The sequence below is a fragment of the Bubalus kerabau genome, chromosome 17, assembly GCF_029407905.1.
Source record: "Bubalus kerabau isolate K-KA32 ecotype Philippines breed swamp buffalo chromosome 17, PCC_UOA_SB_1v2, whole genome shotgun sequence".
In the NCBI taxonomy this organism is placed as follows: Eukaryota; Metazoa; Chordata; class Mammalia; order Artiodactyla; family Bovidae; genus Bubalus; species Bubalus kerabau.
This window is the reverse complement of record NC_073640.1, coordinates 60,791,691-60,810,369: the sequence shown is the minus strand read 5'-3', so window position 1 is coordinate 60,810,369 and position 18,679 is coordinate 60,791,691. Positions and strand designations below refer to the sequence as shown.

At 41.2% G+C, this 18,679-nt stretch overlaps 1 protein-coding gene across 2 annotated transcripts in view; it reads right to left on the bottom strand.

Annotated features, from left to right (window-relative positions):
- The window catches only part of SIGLECL1 (SIGLEC family like 1), a 29,831-nt gene extending 13,082 nt beyond the window's left edge, over positions 1 to 16,749 (bottom strand). Inside the window, exons 1-2 of one of the 2 annotated variants that reach the window (XM_055552997.1) lie at positions 15,950 to 16,749; positions 2,665 to 2,816 (exon numbers count right to left, since the gene is read on the bottom strand). The gene's annotated coding sequence lies outside the window, so the exon portion shown is untranslated. Of the gene's footprint in view, positions 1 to 2,664; positions 2,817 to 3,081; positions 3,520 to 15,949 lie in introns of those variants that run through there. The other variant, XM_055552998.1, reaches the window with a different exon arrangement.
- Between the last annotated feature and the right edge of the window lie 1,930 nt (positions 16,750 to 18,679).

Here is an 18,679-nt window from a genome sequence, read left to right as displayed (position 1 = left end):
TCAGAACCAACCAAGGAAAACCAAATATGCTTTCCAATCCAGCCACAGAAGGTGCTAACCCTCCAACCTTCTCATGATTAAAATCATCTCCCAACACAGCTGACACTCCTTCACTTTTTTCCACTCTAAAGGACTCCCACTGCCCTGCCCGCCTTTGTAGTCTTTGCCGAATGCAAATGGTGGTGGCTGGCTCTCTCACTACAGCAAGCTCTGAATCAACAGCCTGTTTGTTCTCATTTGGGTGGTTTTCATTTATTTCCACAAGCCCTATGGAATTAAGTGTTATGATTTCCTCTTCACAGAGGAGAAAATGGAAACTCAGACAAATAAGTGATTTTCCCAGAGTCGCTGAGCAAATACAGTTAGAGATGAACTTAAAACTCGTTTCTCTTTTTCCACACCAACTTTCAAGAGTGTAGAGATTATAAGCTCCCCAAATTCTCTGGCCAACTGGCACTACGGGTACTGTACAAATTACTATTAAATGTTTAAACAGCATTGCCCTATTCTCAGGGCTTCCCAGGTGCTCAGAGGTAAAGAATCCTTCTGCCAATGCAGAAGATGTGGATTCGATCCCTGCATCGGGAAGCTCCACTGGAGAAGGAAATGGCAAGCCACTCCAGTATTCTTGCCCAGAGAATCCCATGGACAGAGGAGCCTGGTGGGCTACAGTACACGGGGTTGAAAAGAGTTGGACAAGACTGAGCACACACGCAGCAACACAGCCCTCGTCTCATAAAAAGGAAAAAGTCAATCACCTAAATTTAGGAAATATGTCTCTAAATCAAATAAAATCATGTTCAGGAAGAAATCAAGAATCAAGACCTCAGAGTCCACTTTGATACTCTTTTATATGTCAGAAAATCCTGTTGGTGTTGTTTTCCAAAATATATTCAAAGTCTGGCCACTTCTAATCCACTGCACTGCCGCCACCCTGGCCCAAACCACCGTCCTCTCACCCAGATGGCTGCGATGATCTTCTCATTGGCTTGGCTGCTTCATCTTGTCCTGTACATGCTACTCCCCGCATGGCAGCTGGAGGGCTTCCATCAACACCTCAGTATCATCCTGCCCTCTTCTCTTCTCAAAACTCTCCAAACGGTTCTCATCTCACTCAAGAGTAAAAGGCAAAGTTCTGCATAACATGGTCCATTCCCTCCATTCCCTTTCCTTGTCTGATCTCATCCCCTATCACTCTACAGAAACTCTACATCAAAGAGCAGTCTTCCCCTTCTCAGGAACCTTTCTCGAGAAGCACATGCCGTTTTTGTTTTTGGCCATGACACACAGCCAGCATGTGGGATCTTAGTTCCCCCAGGAAGGATCAAACCCGGGCCTTCTACATCAGCAGCACAGAGTCCTAACCACTGGACCACCAGAGAAGTCCCAAGAAGCACATGCCTTTGTGATGGCACTCTTCATTCATTCTTTCAGTCAACCAACATGTTTGAGCATCTCCTTTATGCCAGGGACTATTTTAGGGTTTTAGCAGTAAGCAAGAATGACACAATCCCTGTCCTCAAAAATCAAGCTGATGGTGAGCATAACTTGATAACTGTAAATACAATGAAGAAAAAGAACCCAGGACAGCACGATAGGAATTATGGGATGGGGGACAATGGGGAAACAGTTTAGATAGGGTGGTCAAAGAAGGCTTCTTGGAGGAAGTGACATTTGAGCAGAAACCTAGAGGAAGGAAAGCCAGGCCACACTGGGGGAAGGAAAATTGCAGGTTGAGGGAACAGCAACTGCAAAGCTTGAGGGGTTTAGCATGGTTAAGAGAGAGAAAAAAAAAAGTGAGCTGCTGAAGTGCAGTGAGGGGCGGGGAGACTGGCATGAGACAAGGTCAGATACCAGGTGGGCTCAGCTCCTAAAAGGCACAAGGAGGAATATGAATGCAATTCCATTGGAGTGTATTAAGAGGTGTGACTGTAAACTGATTAGTTTGGTGTTGAGTTCCCTCTGCTGCTGTGTGGAAAATGGACCACATGAGGGGCTAGAGCGAAAGCACAGAGACCAGTGGGAGACCATGCAGCCAGTCAGAAAGTGTGATAATGGCTTAGCCCAGGGGGGCAGCTCTGGAGATCCTTACTGTACTGAGCATAGATTCTGGGGTGAAATGATAGTATTTTCTCTTCTTCACACCCTACAGCCATTCCCTTTCTGCACTGCCATTTTTATTCCCTTTTCCTTTCTCCAATTTAAAACTGCATTTGGGTGTTGGGATGAGCCCTGTCTGGGTCCTGGCCCAGGCTTGGCCAGTAAATCACTAAATAACCTTGGTCAACTATTTTACCCTCTCTGGGTTTTTTTTTTTTTTTCTTTCTTTTTTAATCTGCATTTATCTATTTGACTCCATGGCATCTTAGCTGCGGCTCATGGGATCTAGTTCCCTGACCAGGGATCGAACTGAGCCTCCCTCCATTGGGAGCACAGAGTCTTAGCCACTGGAACACAAGGGAAGTCCCTCCTTTTATTTCTTCATCTATAACATGAGTGAGCTTGATTGTTTGAGATGTAATGATCAGCCAAGCTCTAAAATTCTGATTTCCTCTTGCTCCTCTCTGCCAGCCTTTAGAGGTGAGTTGAGTGACTCCTCATGCACCCTCTTTTCCCCATCTCCTTCTATTTCCCTTCATCCATCACCTCTCCTCTCAATTTTACCTTTGTCTCTGGTTCCAAGGGCCCCAGACGGTTCTTTGACCTCAGCACACCTCTGTCTGTATATTTCCGAAGCAGAGTGCAAGAGATGCAGCGACCTTTCCAGACTTGGTAAGGGCAGGACTGACTTTTGGATGACTGACCTACTTAGGAGCCTGGAAAACGAATTTTCAAGAGAAATCAAGGACTAACAGTGAAACCGATTAGCTGGTTTACACGCAGGATAACTGTGTGACTAATGACTGAGTGCCTGGTAGGGGGATTAGCTTATTAGGAAGCTGATTTACAGGGAGCCTAATTGGACTGATTAACAGGGCAGGCTGTGAAGGGGGTGGATTATCCGATTAAATGATTTATGAGGGGACTCACTGCAGACTCATCAGGGCACTAGCCTGATCCTCCGTTGACCTAGAGACTTACGGTCTTATTGGCAGATTGGTGATCCCCTGGCTGCTCTTCAGGCTGACCAGGTGACCCACTTGGTGGCAGGCTGACGAATACAGAGACAGGCTCCGGTGAACTGACCGACTAGCTGGTGAGCTGGCTCTCAGGGAGCCTTCCAACCTGATCCAGAATTGGTCCCGGGGGCCTCTCAGGCCGGACAGCCACCTTGGGAGGCCTCACCCACCTCCGGCCGCCTAACTGTCCAAGGGTCACAGTGACTGACAGAGATGCCCGACTCTCATGGAAGCCCAGTTCGGCCAGTGCCAGCGCAGGTTCTCCACTCAACAACTGACAGGAGAGCCAACAGCCGGAGTGCAGCCCCGTGAGGCCTCGTGAGGCCCCACGACGACCTATGTATCTACAAAAAGAAGGCTGTGTGGAAACCATCCTAGATCCTGGCTGCATGCCTCCTGAGCGTGTGACGTAAGCGTATATCCGGCAGCCAATCAGCGACTGCACGGGCCTGCCATCAGTGACTGAGTGGTTTAGTTTGGAGCCTGAGAGGGAGGGTTGATGCTTAGAAAGAATTATTAGCGATGTACCCTTGTTATGGAGAAGGCAATGGCATCCCACTCCAGTACTTTTGCCTAGAAAATCCCATGGACGGAGGAGCCTGGTAGGCTGCAGTCCATGGGGTCGCTAAGAGTCGGACACGACTGAGCGACTTCACTTTCACTTTTCACTTTCATGCATTGGAGAAGGAAATGGCAACCCACTCCAGTGTTCTTGCCTGGAGAATCCCAGAGACGGCGGAGCCTGGTGGGCTGACGTCTGTTAGGTGGCAGAGAGTCGGACACGACTGAAGCGACTTAGCAGCAGCAGCAGCAGCACCTTGTTTATAATGACATAATTTGAAATTATTTGAAAACCAAAATGAATGTCATTCAACTCTCAAATAATCCATACTATGCTTCGTTTCTAGTGTGTATGCAAATGTAAGCTTTTGATGGTTTGTGCTTCAAAGAGAAGAGAAGCCCTTCTATATTGTGTTGCAACCATTTATATCTATTCTCCATTAGAAGATGGACACCTTAATGTAAAATATACAATGAACATCTAACTGGAGGTTTTTGTTATTCTTGTCAAGTATCCTTGGAGGTCACCATGATGTAAGTGATCATGGAATCTTTTCATGTATTAAAGTAAGACAGATTGGTTCTAAATTTTCAATAGTTATGTCACCTGATTTGTGAGGAGAACACAATGACAGCTCACTAAAATATTGATGTTATGTTTATAATATCACCAGAAGTCACGAACGTTAGTTGACAACGCTGAAATAAAGACAGCTTCTGTGACAACCTAGAAATGTATGGGAAACCCTTCCTGAAAAAGTCATATAATTAGTGTGTGTCTGTTTACTAGCTTCTGTTTTGTAAATCACAGAAATCACAATTCTCAGATTGTTATATCAGGAAACTAAATAGCTTTCTCTACACTTGTAATTTGTATTTTAATCAATGATCACACAGTGAATTGTAAAATGTTTTATTTCAACTATGTGTAAAATTAAGACATGCTAATTAATAAAAAGTGAATGGTTTTTATTTTTTATTTTAATGAAGTGTTCACCCACCACCACCATTAACCTCTCCCACCTTATTAAAGGTTTCAGGAAGAGATAACAACAATAAACTATTTGGTAGCACAGAGAGATGGCATCTGTAGAAATTAGTTTCCTTACTGGCTTTAAATCTCTAATTGTCATATATTTCCCACCATTTCTACACTGTATCTTTTCCCCTCTCTGTAACTGCAGGGACATTGTGGTGGTTCTAATAAGAAGGATCATAATTGTTGAGAGCCTCCCTGACTTCTCCGTGCTGTTGCTGCCTCAGCATCTATCTGGGGAGCAGGCAGCCTGCAGGTCCTTGAACTCACACCAGCCAGTCCTGTGAGCACCTCCACTAGGTGACCCCCTTCCTTGAGATCAGCAGTCTTGAGGAACCCCAGGGTCTACTTCACAGGCCCCCCTTCAATGACACCCTCACAGCGCTTACTAGATTCCTGCTCTTTTTGGTTTGAATGGACCCATCCATGCTTGGCCTGGGGAGCCCACAGCACTTCACTCAGGGTCACTTAGAAAGGCCTGAATCCCAGTTACTGCCTCTTTCTGTGCCTGGTTCTCACCTTGACCTCCCTAAGAAATCCCTTCCCTAAACCCTACCCGACAGAGAAGTCTCAGGTGTGCTGAGTGTAAGGGCTCGACCTCAGGGCTCCTGAATGTGCGTCGTGAGGGAGAAACATCAGAACAAACAGGGAATTTGCTAAAAACTCATTTCCTGGCCCCACTTCAGACCTGCAGATTCATAACTTCTTAAGAGTGGGGACGTGACCTCAAGGGATTGTATACACTGAACTGGTTCAGAAAGAATCTTTATCCAAGCGGTTTCCACCTGGTTTCCTATCAGGATCACGTGACCAGTGTTAAGCGATAACCTCCCCGGTGCCCTCCCCACAGAGTTCTCTCTTGGTCCTGTGGGAGCCTAAGTGTGGTTTGTAGGAAGTGCTCCAGGGGCTTCTAAGGGGAGGCCTGGGTTAAGGATGTGGCTCCTGGTCCATTTGTGAGAGCTGAGGCCCAGCTTCAGTCTGAGGAGAGGCAGCAGGGTTGGTCTAGCTGGATTTGGACTGGGGAAGTCAGTCAGCTCACACGGTCTGTGTGAGCCAAGGGTTAGGAGCTCTCTCTGAGGAGAGAACAATCAAGAAATAAGTTCACAGGCTGGTCTCTAGGTAGGAAGTGATTGTTCCCGAATCTCTCCTGAGACAGGACAGGGGAGGTGGGTCTTTTCAGCTTTTCAAGGTCCTTCTGTCTGTAGGTGAAGTGGTTGCAGGCTATAGAGCTGTGCGGATGCCTTTGAAGGTATTTTCTCAAGATGCAGAGGTGTGTTTGCTACATAACATCCCGAGAGAAGACAGAGCAGGAGGAAGAAGAGGAGGAAATGGCAGCTTCTCAGGTACATGTCCTGTCCTGGGTCTGGGGCTGTGTCTGCTTTTCCTCCTGAAATGCCTGGACTGAGAGAACCTACAAACCTTTAAATTCTCTACTCATATTTTTTTTTGGCCTGGGATGTTTGTTTTCAACTATTTACTTTTTCCTACAATAGTGAAGACCAGCTCTTCTCCCTGATGTCCCAGAGCCTTTTCTTCATTGTCTGTATCCCAGCTTTCTATAGAAAATGAATTCTCAGAGTGAATTAGTGATGAATTCTCAAAGTGAATTAGTGACTTTCAACTGATGAATATATTCCCTTTGTGAGAGATCAACATGGAGAGGCACTGGTATCCAAGATTCCCATGGGGATGTGGTTTGGTGTTGGGCTCTTAGGGAAGTAGAGGAAATGCAGTGATGACTTTACATCTGGATGCAATTTCAGCTCTTTAGAACAGAAAGAAAATGCAGGTATAAATAGATGAACTCAGTAATCCAGAATTTTTCAGATAATTTTGAAACAAAAAATAATCGTGTAATGTCTATATTATTAAAATGACTCGCTGTTAAAATATACTCATAGGATACAGAACAGGGGAGGTATATATGAAGTGAAATTTTTAGAAACTGACATTTTTCAGGGTCAATTCAGATCACTGCTACCATTTATCCCATTACACTGCATGTTACCTCAATCAGGTACTTCTGTGAGATTCCAGCATTATGATGTTCACATTTTTTTTCTCTTTATCTTTAATAAAGATTTAGGATGATTTAGTGAGGGACATGCATAAGCCACCAGTTATGGTAGAAATCCGTACCTTCTTAGTCTATCTTTGCTTTGAATAATGAACACACCTGTGTTTAGTAGGGATATTGGATTTTGGGAGTGGAGGTTTCCTTACTCAAGCCCAGGTCCGGTAGTTTCCGTTACACTCCACCCTCATATCTCAGACATGATCTTATCACCTCTTTTTATTTTCCAAAGCACTTACAATCATCATATTCCTAATGTTAAATTTCTAAAATGTAGCTCAACACAAGTGATACAGATATTGAAAGAAATAAAGGACTCTCATTTAGAGTCCTAATTTATTTCATATTGGTATGTGTGTTTGCACGTTAGTGTATTTTAAAAATACAGATTATCATCCACAAAAAATGATGAGATTTAACCAGTGAAAAATAATCTTGATTTTATTGAATTGAATATTTTTTGTCACTTTTAAAATATATATAGTTCCCATTTTAGTGTAGGTGTGTGCATGGAAATGTTAACCTATTTGATCTATTTTTGGACTATGTTCTTGATGTTCTTCCCAATTATTTACACTTGTCTACACATTTATTAGAGTTGTCTCTGTATATTTCTCTGTTCTTTTTATTTTTTCTTTTTTTGTACTATGAAAGTATGATAACACATTTACAGGAGGCATGTACAACACAGAATAAAGTTACATATAGTTCCACTATATAATACATTTGTCTTTTTAAGTAGATAAATTAAGATTTTTAGTTGAAGTTTCAATATCAAGCTCTCCAAAGTTAATGGAATATTCATTCTAAAATGAGTGGATTATGATTTATTAAAGTTTATTTAATTTAATTTCTAAAAGTAGAAGAATATAGTTAGACCTGAAAAGCACCATGAACCAATTCAACATAATTAAGATTTATATAATTCGTACACAACAGTAGGATACAAATTCTATTTGACTTCCAATAGCCTGTAAACAGGAGAAGGCGGTGGCGACCCACTCCAGTGCTCTTGCCTGGAAACTCCCATGGATGGAGGAACCTGGTGGGCTGCAGTCCATGGGGTCGTGAAGAGTCGGACATGAGTAAACGACTTCACTTTCACTCTTCACTTTCATGCATTGGAGAAGGAAGTGGCAACCCACTCCAGCGTTCTTGCCTGGAGAATCCCAGGGACGGGGGAGCCTGGTGGGCTGCCGTCTGTGGAGTCACACAGAGTCGGACACGACTGAAGTGACTTAGCAGCAGCAGCAGCAGCCTGTAAACTAGGAGACACTGGAACATATGTGCTAAGTCACTTCAGTTGTATCTGACTCTTTGTGACCCCATGGACTGTAGCCTCCCAGGCTCTTCTATCCATGGGATTCTCCAGGCAAGAATACTGGAGTGGGTTGCCATTTTCTTCTCCAACTAGAACATATCTCGGTACATAAAACAAGGTACAAAAATTTCATGGTCTAAAGTTTTTGAAATCATAGAGTCTGTTCTCTTATCAATGTGGAATTGTCTTAGAACAAATATCAAAAGATGTTTTCAAGTGCAGTCTGACATTTATCAAGAGAGATCCTTGACTTAGCCATTGAAAACCTCAATAAAGTTAGAAGGCAGAAAAGAAATGTGTTTTTTAAAAATAAATTCTAGTCCATATCAACTAAAGAAAACTCAAGCTCTACCATTTACTGAATACCTGACAAAATATTCTAAAATAAGTGTTACAGCAATATTATTGATCTAAATTATTTATGTGGCTCATTCAAGACTATGTAAAAACTTTTAGAAAGATATATGGTATATACTAAATATCAACAGGACTGTTTTTTTCTGTGCTTACTATTCAATTAAACCTGTAAAATCTGTAAAACATGTACAGTTCAATATTAACTATGACTTCTTACCTGGCTGTTCAAGTCTTTGCAATCCCATGGACTATACAGTCCATGAAATTCTCCAGGCCAGAATACTGAAGTGGGTAGCTGTTCCCTTCTCCAGGGGATCTTCTCAACCCAGGGATCGAACCTAGGTCTCCCACATTGCAGGCGGATTCTTTACCAGCTGAGCCACCAGAGAAGTCCTACCTGGCTGTTCTACCTCTGTGGTACTCACAATGCCATTCATGAACCTGAGATTCAGTTAGAAGTGAGCTGGTTAAAGAACAACAAGTCTGGCCCCACTCCAGAATTCCTGAATTAGAATCTCCTTTTAAAAACTATTCCCAGTTTGGTTGATAGACAATTTATCCTGTATAACACAAGAACAACACTCTAAGTAAACCTGCCTCTATAGATCACATCATACCATAGTTTTTCTCCCAGATAAAAAGGATCTCTACAGTAGTTTTGTGAATCGTATACCATCTTCTTTTTTTCTGGGGTTAGAAATATGGTACAGAATATTAGTGTGGAAAATTTTATTTTTGTGTAATACCAGACATTCTCCTGAATCAAAATCATTTCTCTTGCTGGTTTCATCTTGGGTCACATAAGGAAGTGACAGCCATAAGGCATCTGTACTTTGTATTTCAGGGATGGCTGACATTCCAGGATGTGGCCGTAGACTTCACCCAAGAGGAGTGGGAGTGCCTGGATCTTGGTCAGCAGGAGTTGACAGGGACGTGATGTTAGAGAACTATGGGAACCTGGCCTCCTTGGGTGAGGATAACTGCCTTCCAGAATCCCTTATCCACCCACTGGGTTATGGTTCCTGAATTTCTAGAATGTCTCCTGGAATCTTCTGCTTCTTATAATAGAGTTTCAGATCCCTGCTTTCTAGGAAAAGAATGGGAGTTTGTGAGGTTAGAAAGACGTCATGATGATTCTTTATTATTCCAACTTTCCTCTTTCTTGAGATAATCTGCATCCTTCTCTCTAGATTACTAGGAATTTTATAAGTTAATAGTGGTATAAAATAGTTGTATCCTCATCTTTACTACTAACTTTTCCCTCGTAGTACTAGACCAGAATCCCAGGATCTGTTCTTTATGTTTTTGTTAGTGTTTATAGGTGTTTTCAATAAAGTATTTGGGGAAATCAGTTTTCTAGGCTGTGTCAATATTCTACCACACCTTGTCTTCTCACCTGAATACATATTGGAATGGAAACTGATGAATCTCCTTTTTCTGATGAACAGGACTTGTGTCTCTAAGCCAGACCTGGTCACCTTTCTGGAGCAAATGAAGGATTCCAGGAATATAAGGAGAATGGAGACAACACCCATATTCCCAGGTATGTCTGAATGGATGGAGCATATGACAGGTGAGAGGTCCAAGGATCAGTGAGGAAGTCATCCTTTGTCATGTGGTTTGGGAAGATCTGCTTCAGTGGAAATGATTTTGGAGAAGTCTGGGTTTATTTCTGTTGCTGTCATAGATGGATATCACCTTCCTCATTCTGTCTCTTTAATCATTCATGAATTCATCTCCAGTGATTACTTTTCTCATTCACAATGAGAACTGAAATTCTCCCCTTGGCCTGTGACAACCTGCATGAGTTGGCTGCTCTTTCATTTCTTGGGGATCCTAGGAAAACTGTGTTCATTTCTGAGTAACTCTATGACACTCCTTTTAAAGTTCGTTTCTACCTCTAGACAGAAGTGTTTGGGTGGAGTTGTAGACAAACTGCCAAGTTCTAGAAATACTGGGGACAGACATTTGTTTTCTGCTTTATAATTTCTAATCCACTGGAAACTATAAATATGGCCTTATAAATTTCATACTCAAATAATTTCTTCTCTGCATAAAGCCAAATCTCTCTAAAATGAGAAAATACAAATCCCAGGTTTATTTCAAAGTTTCTTCTTTCTTTATATGAACTCATGTTCAATATCTTAAGTGTATTTGCCCCAATTCTTCAATGTTAAAATACTTTAATATATTCATTTAACTCAAAGAATGTTAAAATAAATTGGCATGAGAGCTTAGAATATTTTCTTCCATATTTTTTCTGGTTGTTTCTCACTATTAAGCTTTTTAGATTATGTGAAGAAATCTTTAAAAAAATTTTATTTGCATGTAGCTGTTTTACATTGTGCTGCTGTATAGCAAAGAGAATCATATATATATATATACACTTTTTTAGATTTCCTCTCCACTTAGGTCTCCACAGAGCACTGAGTAGAGTTCCCTGTGTTCTTACCACATTTTTAAAGTCTCACTTCTTATTTAATTTCATAAGAACTACTACTTTTATTAAGTTTATCTTGTTTGTTTTGAAGCATCTCAGCACTTTATCCTATACATCCTCACTTTCTGATTAGCTCTATGCCAATATCACTTATGATTTTTAGATTCAAACATCTAATAGAATATGCTCAAGTAAAAACACATGTGGTAAAAAGTGGGTTAAAGAATTAATAGGCACCCAGTAATTGTGAAAATGTTTGGTATCTCAATTTAAGATTACTTAAAGTAGATGATTACTTAAAGTAATCATTAGATTGTAATCATTAGTAATCATTAGATTAACTATCTATTCTTAATTTAGTTGTTCTTACAACATATTTCTTTTTTATTCTTCATCTCATTTTGTGAAATTTTCTGTGCTTGTGGTCTCAGACTCTGGCCTGGTCCAGCTGCCTCAAGTACAAGCTCACAAAGTCTCCAGCTGCTAAAGCTACACCTATCAGGACTGTGGGCGTCCTTATTGTCTTATCAGGCTTTCTGTAGGTGCTGAGTTGACAAAGCCAATTGTGGGGGTATAAAATCGTGGTCTGTGCAGCTGTAAGATGTCACTTTTCTTCCTTATATGTATGGCCCTGGGGCTAAGCTGTGTTTTCCGCCCCCTCAGTGCACGTGGGCCACCCACAGGCACCTGCCCTCGGGCTGCCCTGGAGCACAGGAGTGCACGCTGGTGGCGAGGGTCATAGGGGAGGAGGCAGCAGCTGGGGTCATGAGATCACCCAACCCTTTGGGAGTCCTGCTAGTGCCTGGCCAGGAGGGGCTGGCATAGGAGGAGAGGGGCTGCAATGGTGGGTCTTCCCTTTGGGCATCACTCAACAACGCTGCTCTCCTTCTCTGGTGGTTCAGGCTTCCTCCACAAGCATTCCCGTTTGCAGAGCTCCTCCCTCCCTCCTGTCCCCTCAGGATGTCTCCTCACAGCCAACCGCAGTCCTCTGCCTGGGTCTGCTCTCCAAACCCCACATTTCGGGACCCAGCCCTTGTGTGCAATGGTGGACACCCTCTCAGGCTTGGGGAGCAGGGCTGTGGTTAGTACCATCTGTAGAGGTCTCACTCTGTCCTGCCTGCCTCTAACAGGTGCTGCCTTCTCTTCCCATAAGAGAATGAGGCTCCCTTCTGTCCCAGTGAGCTCCCCCAAGGGTTGCAGGTCCCATCCCACTTTCTCTCCTCTTCCCTTTCCTTCATTTTCTTTGGTCCCACCTGGCTAAACAGAATCTTTCTTGACCTTTTAGGTGTCCATGGTCCTCTGCTAGTGTTCAGGAGGAGCTCCATGAGACTTAATCCATTTCTAGATGTATTGATGCATTTATGTAGAAAGATGAATTCCATGTCTTCCTAATCCTCTGTCATTTTGACTCCTTCCTTCTCTGTTTCATTCTTAATCTAGCTAAGGGTGTATCAGTTTTATGTAAATTGTAAACTATATTCACTGAGAATAGTAAGTAGAATAACTTGCTATTTGCCCTTTCAGCTGCATTCTTCTCTACACACCCCGTGTGTGATGCCAAGAAATCCAGGCTTCAAAGATTTATGTCCAATAGAAAAACCTATAAATATATGAAATATTTTACCTTGTAAATTTACATTTAATGAAAGACTGGGAACATACAAGGGCATGTGAAGGGCAGAGAGGATGTTATGATGGACATAACCCATCTGGGACAGTTTCTCATAATGTAAACATTACTGCCAAGAGAAATCAACTTTGTGAATCAAACTGGGAAAAACACCAATTTAAGTCATTAACATCTGCAGAGAAGTGTATGTTTGTCAGCAAAGACCCACATTGTTTTTTGACATATACATGTTCTCTGAAAGGAACTGTGGAAAATCTGGAAAGTCATCTAGTCTCTACTGCAGATAATCATTCAAACCACTCTAAATGCAATATTCAATTAAACATACATTCAAATATGTCTGAAGACCAGAAATTTAAAAATGAGGGAAAAGATTCCCAGTGTAATCAACTTGAGAGATCCTTTAGCAAGGGTTCAGTATTCTTCAAACAACAGATTTTTTTTCCCTTTTCTAAAATCTGCAATGTTGATAATAATGGAAGAGACTTTATTCAAACATCAATGGTCAATGCATATGGGGGTGTAGTTAATGCGGGACAACTTTTCATGTGTTGTAAAATGAGTAAGGCTTTAAGAAAGAGCTCTACCCCCAATAATTACAAGAGTCTTTGTGATGGTGTTAGAAAGTATTTATTCAATGAAACTGGACATAACATTGACCAAGGCTCAAGTCTCATGAAACACCAGGGAAATCAATTTTTAGACAATGATTCTGGAAGTAATAAATGTAGGAATATATTTATCAAAGAGCAGATGTTTCTCTGTATAAAAGTGCGGATATTGGAAAGAAGGCTTATAATTGTAGTGAATATAGTAATGTTTGTAATCAGTCTTGTAAACTTAGACAACAGCAGAGTATTGAGAATGTGGAGAAACATTACAAGAGTAACCCATGTGAGAAAATAGTCACTAAATCATTAAATCTAAGTAGTCATAGGAAAATCCATACAGAAAGGAAGCCTTTCAAATGTACAGAGTGTGGCAAAGCCTTTATCTGTGCCTCATGTCTTACTCAACATCAACAAACCCATACTGGGGAGAGACCTTATAAATGTAAGGAATGTGGCAAAGTCTATACCTGTTGCTCAAATCTTACTCAACATCAGGTAATTCATACTGGAGAAAAGCCTTACAGATGTAGAGAATGTGGCAAAGCCTTTAATAGGTGTTCATATCTCACTATGCATCAGCGAATTCATATAGGGGATACGCTATACAAATGTAGAGAGTGTGCCAAAGCCTTTATCTGTGGCTCACATCTTATTCAACATCAGCAAATTCATACTGAAAAGAAGCCTTATAAATGCACAGAATGTGACAAGTCTTTTAAGCAGCGTGGAAGCCTAACTCAATGTCAGACAATTCATACTGAGGAGAAGCAGTATAAATGTACAGAGTGTGGCAAAGCCTTTAAGCACAGCTCAAGTCTTACTCAACATCAGCGAATCCATACTGGAGAGAGACCTTATAAATGTAAATATTGTGGCAAAGCCTTTAATTGTAAATCACATCTTACTCAACATAACCAAATTCATCCTACAAGGAAGGCTTATAAATGTATTGAATGTGGTAAAGCCTTTAATCAGAAGTCAAGTCTTTCTAGACATCAGATAATTCATACTTGGAGAGAAACCTTATAAATGTAAGGATTGTGGCAAAATCTAACCAAATTTCAAGCCTTACTCAACATCAGCAAATTCACATTGGGCAGAAATCATCCAGATGCAAAGAAACGTGGCAAAACCTTTACCCAAAGCTCAAGTCTTGGTCAACATCAGAGAATTCATCCTTCAGAGAAACTTAAAAACCTAAACATAAGGAAAGTGGCAAAGGCTTTAATCACTCTCACCTCACTCAACATCAGAGAACACATATTGGAGAGAAACTCTAGTAATATAATAAGTGATGAAAGAGGTTTGTCCTAAATACACACTTTAGAAAACGTGAGCCTGTGTTTATACCAGAAAGATATGTGAATGATGTAAAAACAGATGTAGGAAAGTATTTAATCAATAATCAAATCTAAATAAGTATCAGAGAATGTGTACTAGAAAGCATTTCGTCAGTTGCCTTCTCTGAATTCACTCTAAAGGAGAATTACTGTATATGAACTTACGTTTTTGATGGCTGATGCCCCAAACATAAGAGAAGCCCTTGTGTATTGAGTGGGCATAATTTATATTTGTTCTTCATTAGAAGATTAAGGACACAGGAATGCAAAATGTACAGTGAACATCTAAATGGAGGCGTTCTGTCATTGAAGTCTAACATCCCTGGAGGTCACCATGATGTCAGTGATCAGGGAATGATTCTGTGTATTAAAGTAAGGCAGGTTTGTTCTAAGTTTTCACTAGTTATGTCACTTGTTTTTTAAGGATGAAACAACGACAGTTCACTGAAATCTTGGTATATCTTTATAATATCACCGAAATCTTGATGTATCTTGATAATATCCACAGTTCACTGAAATCTTGATGTATCTTGAAAATATCCACAGTTCACTGAAATCTTGATGTATCTTGATAATATCCACAGTTCACTGAAATCTTGATGTATCTTGATAATATCAACAGAAATATATCAATAATAACAGTTCACTGAAATCTTGATATATCTTTGTAGTATCTTTATAATATCAACAGAATATTAGTTGACATGGCTGAAATAATGCCATCTTCTTTAATATCCTAGAAAAGTATAGGACACCTTTCCTGGAAAGGTCATATGATTAACATAGGTTCCTGTTTATGAAACAATTAGCTTCCATTCTGTACACCATAGAAATACTTTTCTCAGATAATTATATCAAAGGCATGAATATCTTTCTCTGCTTGTAATCAGTTATTTTGATCAAGGATCCCACAGTGAACTGTAAAAGGTTTTATGTCAACTGTATGTGCTATTAATATATGTTAATTAATAAAACTGAGTGGTCTTTAGTGTTACAGTTGATGTGGAATGAAGTGTTAACCCACCACCAACTTTAACTTCTCCCACCTTGTTTAAGGTTGCAGGGAAGAAATCAAGCATAAACGATTTGCTAGCACAGAGGGATGGCATCTATAGAAATTAATTTCCTTACTGCCCTTAATCCTCAAATGATGTCACGTATTTTCCATAATTTCTACACTGTACCTTCCCCCGCCCCTTCTCTGTAACTGCTGGGACACTGTGACGGTTCTAATAAGAAGGACCATACAGAGGACTGTTGAGAGCCTCCCTGACTGCTCCGTGCTGGTGCTGCCTCAGCGTCTGTCTGGGGAGCAGGCAGCCTGCAGGTCCTTGAACTCACACCAGCCAGTCCTGTGAGCACCTGCACTAGGTGACCCCATTCCTTGATATCAGCAGTCTGGCTGAACCCCAGGGTCTACTGCACAGGCCCCGCTTCAATGACACTCTCACAGCACTCACCAGAATCCTGCTCCTCTTGGTTTGAATGGACCCATCCACGCTCAGCCTGGGGAGCCCACAGCACTTCACCCAGGGTCCCTTAGAAAGGCCGGAACCCCAAGTACTAGAGCTTTCTCTGCCTGGTTCTAGCCTTGACCTCACTCAGGGGGCCCTCAAGGTTTGCTGTTAATTCACTCAAGACCTTGAGTAATAAACTCATCTGCATCAATTTCCATTGTGCTTTTTTGTTGAACTGAGACTCTCCATTCCTGCTGGAGGTTCCTTTTAACAAATGTAAATTTAAGAAAGTCACAAAAATATAATTAAAGCCATATTTATCAAAATCTGGAATCATATTTATACAATTTTATGCTATCTATTTCTTTGCACATGTACTTTGTCTCAACTTATGGAACACAGTATTTCATGGCTTTGACCTACACTGAATGTAAAATGTAAATATATGAAGGTATATTTTAAGAGTATGAAACCTAAGAAGAAGAGCAGTGTGGGTATATGTGTTTATACACATGTCTTTTACAGAGTTTAGAAATGTTAAATCAAAACTGGTCACTTCAAAACTTTTGATGAGTTACTAACTAAAAACCTTAGATTCATAAAATAAATCTAATTTGTTTACTTTTCATTGAATTCATTTCTCCCATATTTCATGAATCCTTGTTTTGAGATTCTTTCCATGCAGATCCCATTTTGCTTACTGCCCTGTTAATTATGAAAAATCTATTTTGTGGGGTGTTTTTTTAGTTCAAAATTTATGAACTTTACTTATCTGCTCAAGGATTTTAAGAATAGCTTTTATTAAATTTCATGGAGGTCAGAAATTAGTTTCAAGGTGAGATTAATTTCCCCATGAGCCTATTAATTTGATTTTTTTAAATATGTTCCATTCCTTCCTTCTTAATTTGAGAGGAACACTAAGAGAATCTTTTTTTTCTGACTGTTTCTTTCATTTCTTATAATTGACTTCATCAGGGTTAAACAGTTTATTGTGACAATTGATCCAGAGAAAATCTGGAAACTTCATAAGTAATTGTGTTGCTTAGGCAATTATAAGAAGTGAACAAATACACTGAAGCTGATGGGTGCATGACAGAGTATCTGTAATTAAAAGAAAAATACTTCAGGGGCTTTCCTGGTGGCTCAGTGGTAAAGAATCTGCCTACTAAGGCAAAGAGTCAGACATGACTGAGCGACTGAACAACAAAAACAAGGCAGAAGACACAGGTTCGATCCCTGATCTGGGAAGATCCCTCATCAGTTCAGTTTAGTCACTCAGTCATGTCTGACTCTTTGCAACCCCATGAACCGCAGCATGCCAGGCCTCCCTGTCCATCACCAACTCCCAGAGTTCACTCAAACTCATGTCTACCGAGTCGGTGATGGCATCCAGCCATCTCATCCTCTGTCGTCCCCTTCTCCTCCTGCCCTCAATCCCTCCCAGCATCAGGGTCTTTTCCAATGAGTCAGCTCTTCACATCAGGTGGCCAAAGTATTGGAGTTTCAGCTTCAGCATCAGTCCTTCCAATGAACACCCAGGACTGATCTTTAGGATGGACTGGTTGGATCTCCTTGCAGTCCAAGGGACTCTCAAGAGTCTTCTCCAACACCACACTTCAAAAGCATCAATTCTTCTGCGCTCAGCTTTCTTTATAGTCCAACTCTCACATCCATACATGACCACTGGAAAAACCATAGCCTTAACTAGACGGACCTTTGTTGACAAAGTAATGTCTCTGCTTTTTAATATGCTGTCTAGGTTGGTCATAACTTTCCTTCCGAGGAGTAAGCATCTTTTAATTTCATGGCTGCAATCACCATCTGCAGTGATTTTGGAGCCCAGAAAAATAAAGTCAGCCACTGTTTCCACTCTTTCCCCATCTATTTGCCATGAAGTGATGGGACTGGATGCCATGATCTTAGTTTTCTGAATGTTGAGCTTGAAGCCAACTTTTTCACTCTCCTCTTTTACTTTCATCAGGAGGCTCTTTAGTTCTTCATTTTCTGCCATAAGGGTGGTGTCATCTGTATATCTGAGGTTATTGATATTTCTCCCGGCAATCTTGATTCCAGCTTGTGCTTCATCCAGCCCAGTGTTTCTCATGATGTACTCTGCATAGAAGTTAAATAAGCAGGGTGACAATATACAGCCTTGACGTACTCCTTTTCCTATTTGGAACCAGTGCATGCTGCAGAGTAACTAAGCCCGTGCACCACAGCTATAGAACCTGGGGCCAGAGCCCACAGGCCACAACTCCTGAACCCTCTTGCACAACTACTGAAGCCCACACACCTGGAACCCATGCTCCCCAACAAGAGATGCCACCACAATGAGAAGCCCGCAACCGCAACTAGAGAGTAGCCCCGCCTCACTGCAGCTAGAGAAAAGACCACACAGCAGTGCAGACCAGCACAGCCAAAGATAAATAAGTAAAATCAGTTTTGAAAAAGAAAAAGAATTCAATAGATTGAGGCTATAATCTGAAGTAAGAGGTAGAAAATATACAGGATGAAGAATTCTTCGTGTGGAGAGAGGGTACAGGCTGTCGTGGGACACAAACTGAGACTCTAAATTTAGGAGAAAAATCTATGTGTTTTATTGCTGAGTTATCTCCAGTTTTTGTATTTTCCTTGTAGGTATTTTTGCTACATGAGTCACACTCATGAGCCTTCCTTGTCTGTGTTATGACTGCAGAGTTCTCGGTGTTCTCACATGTGTCATCCGTGCAGGAC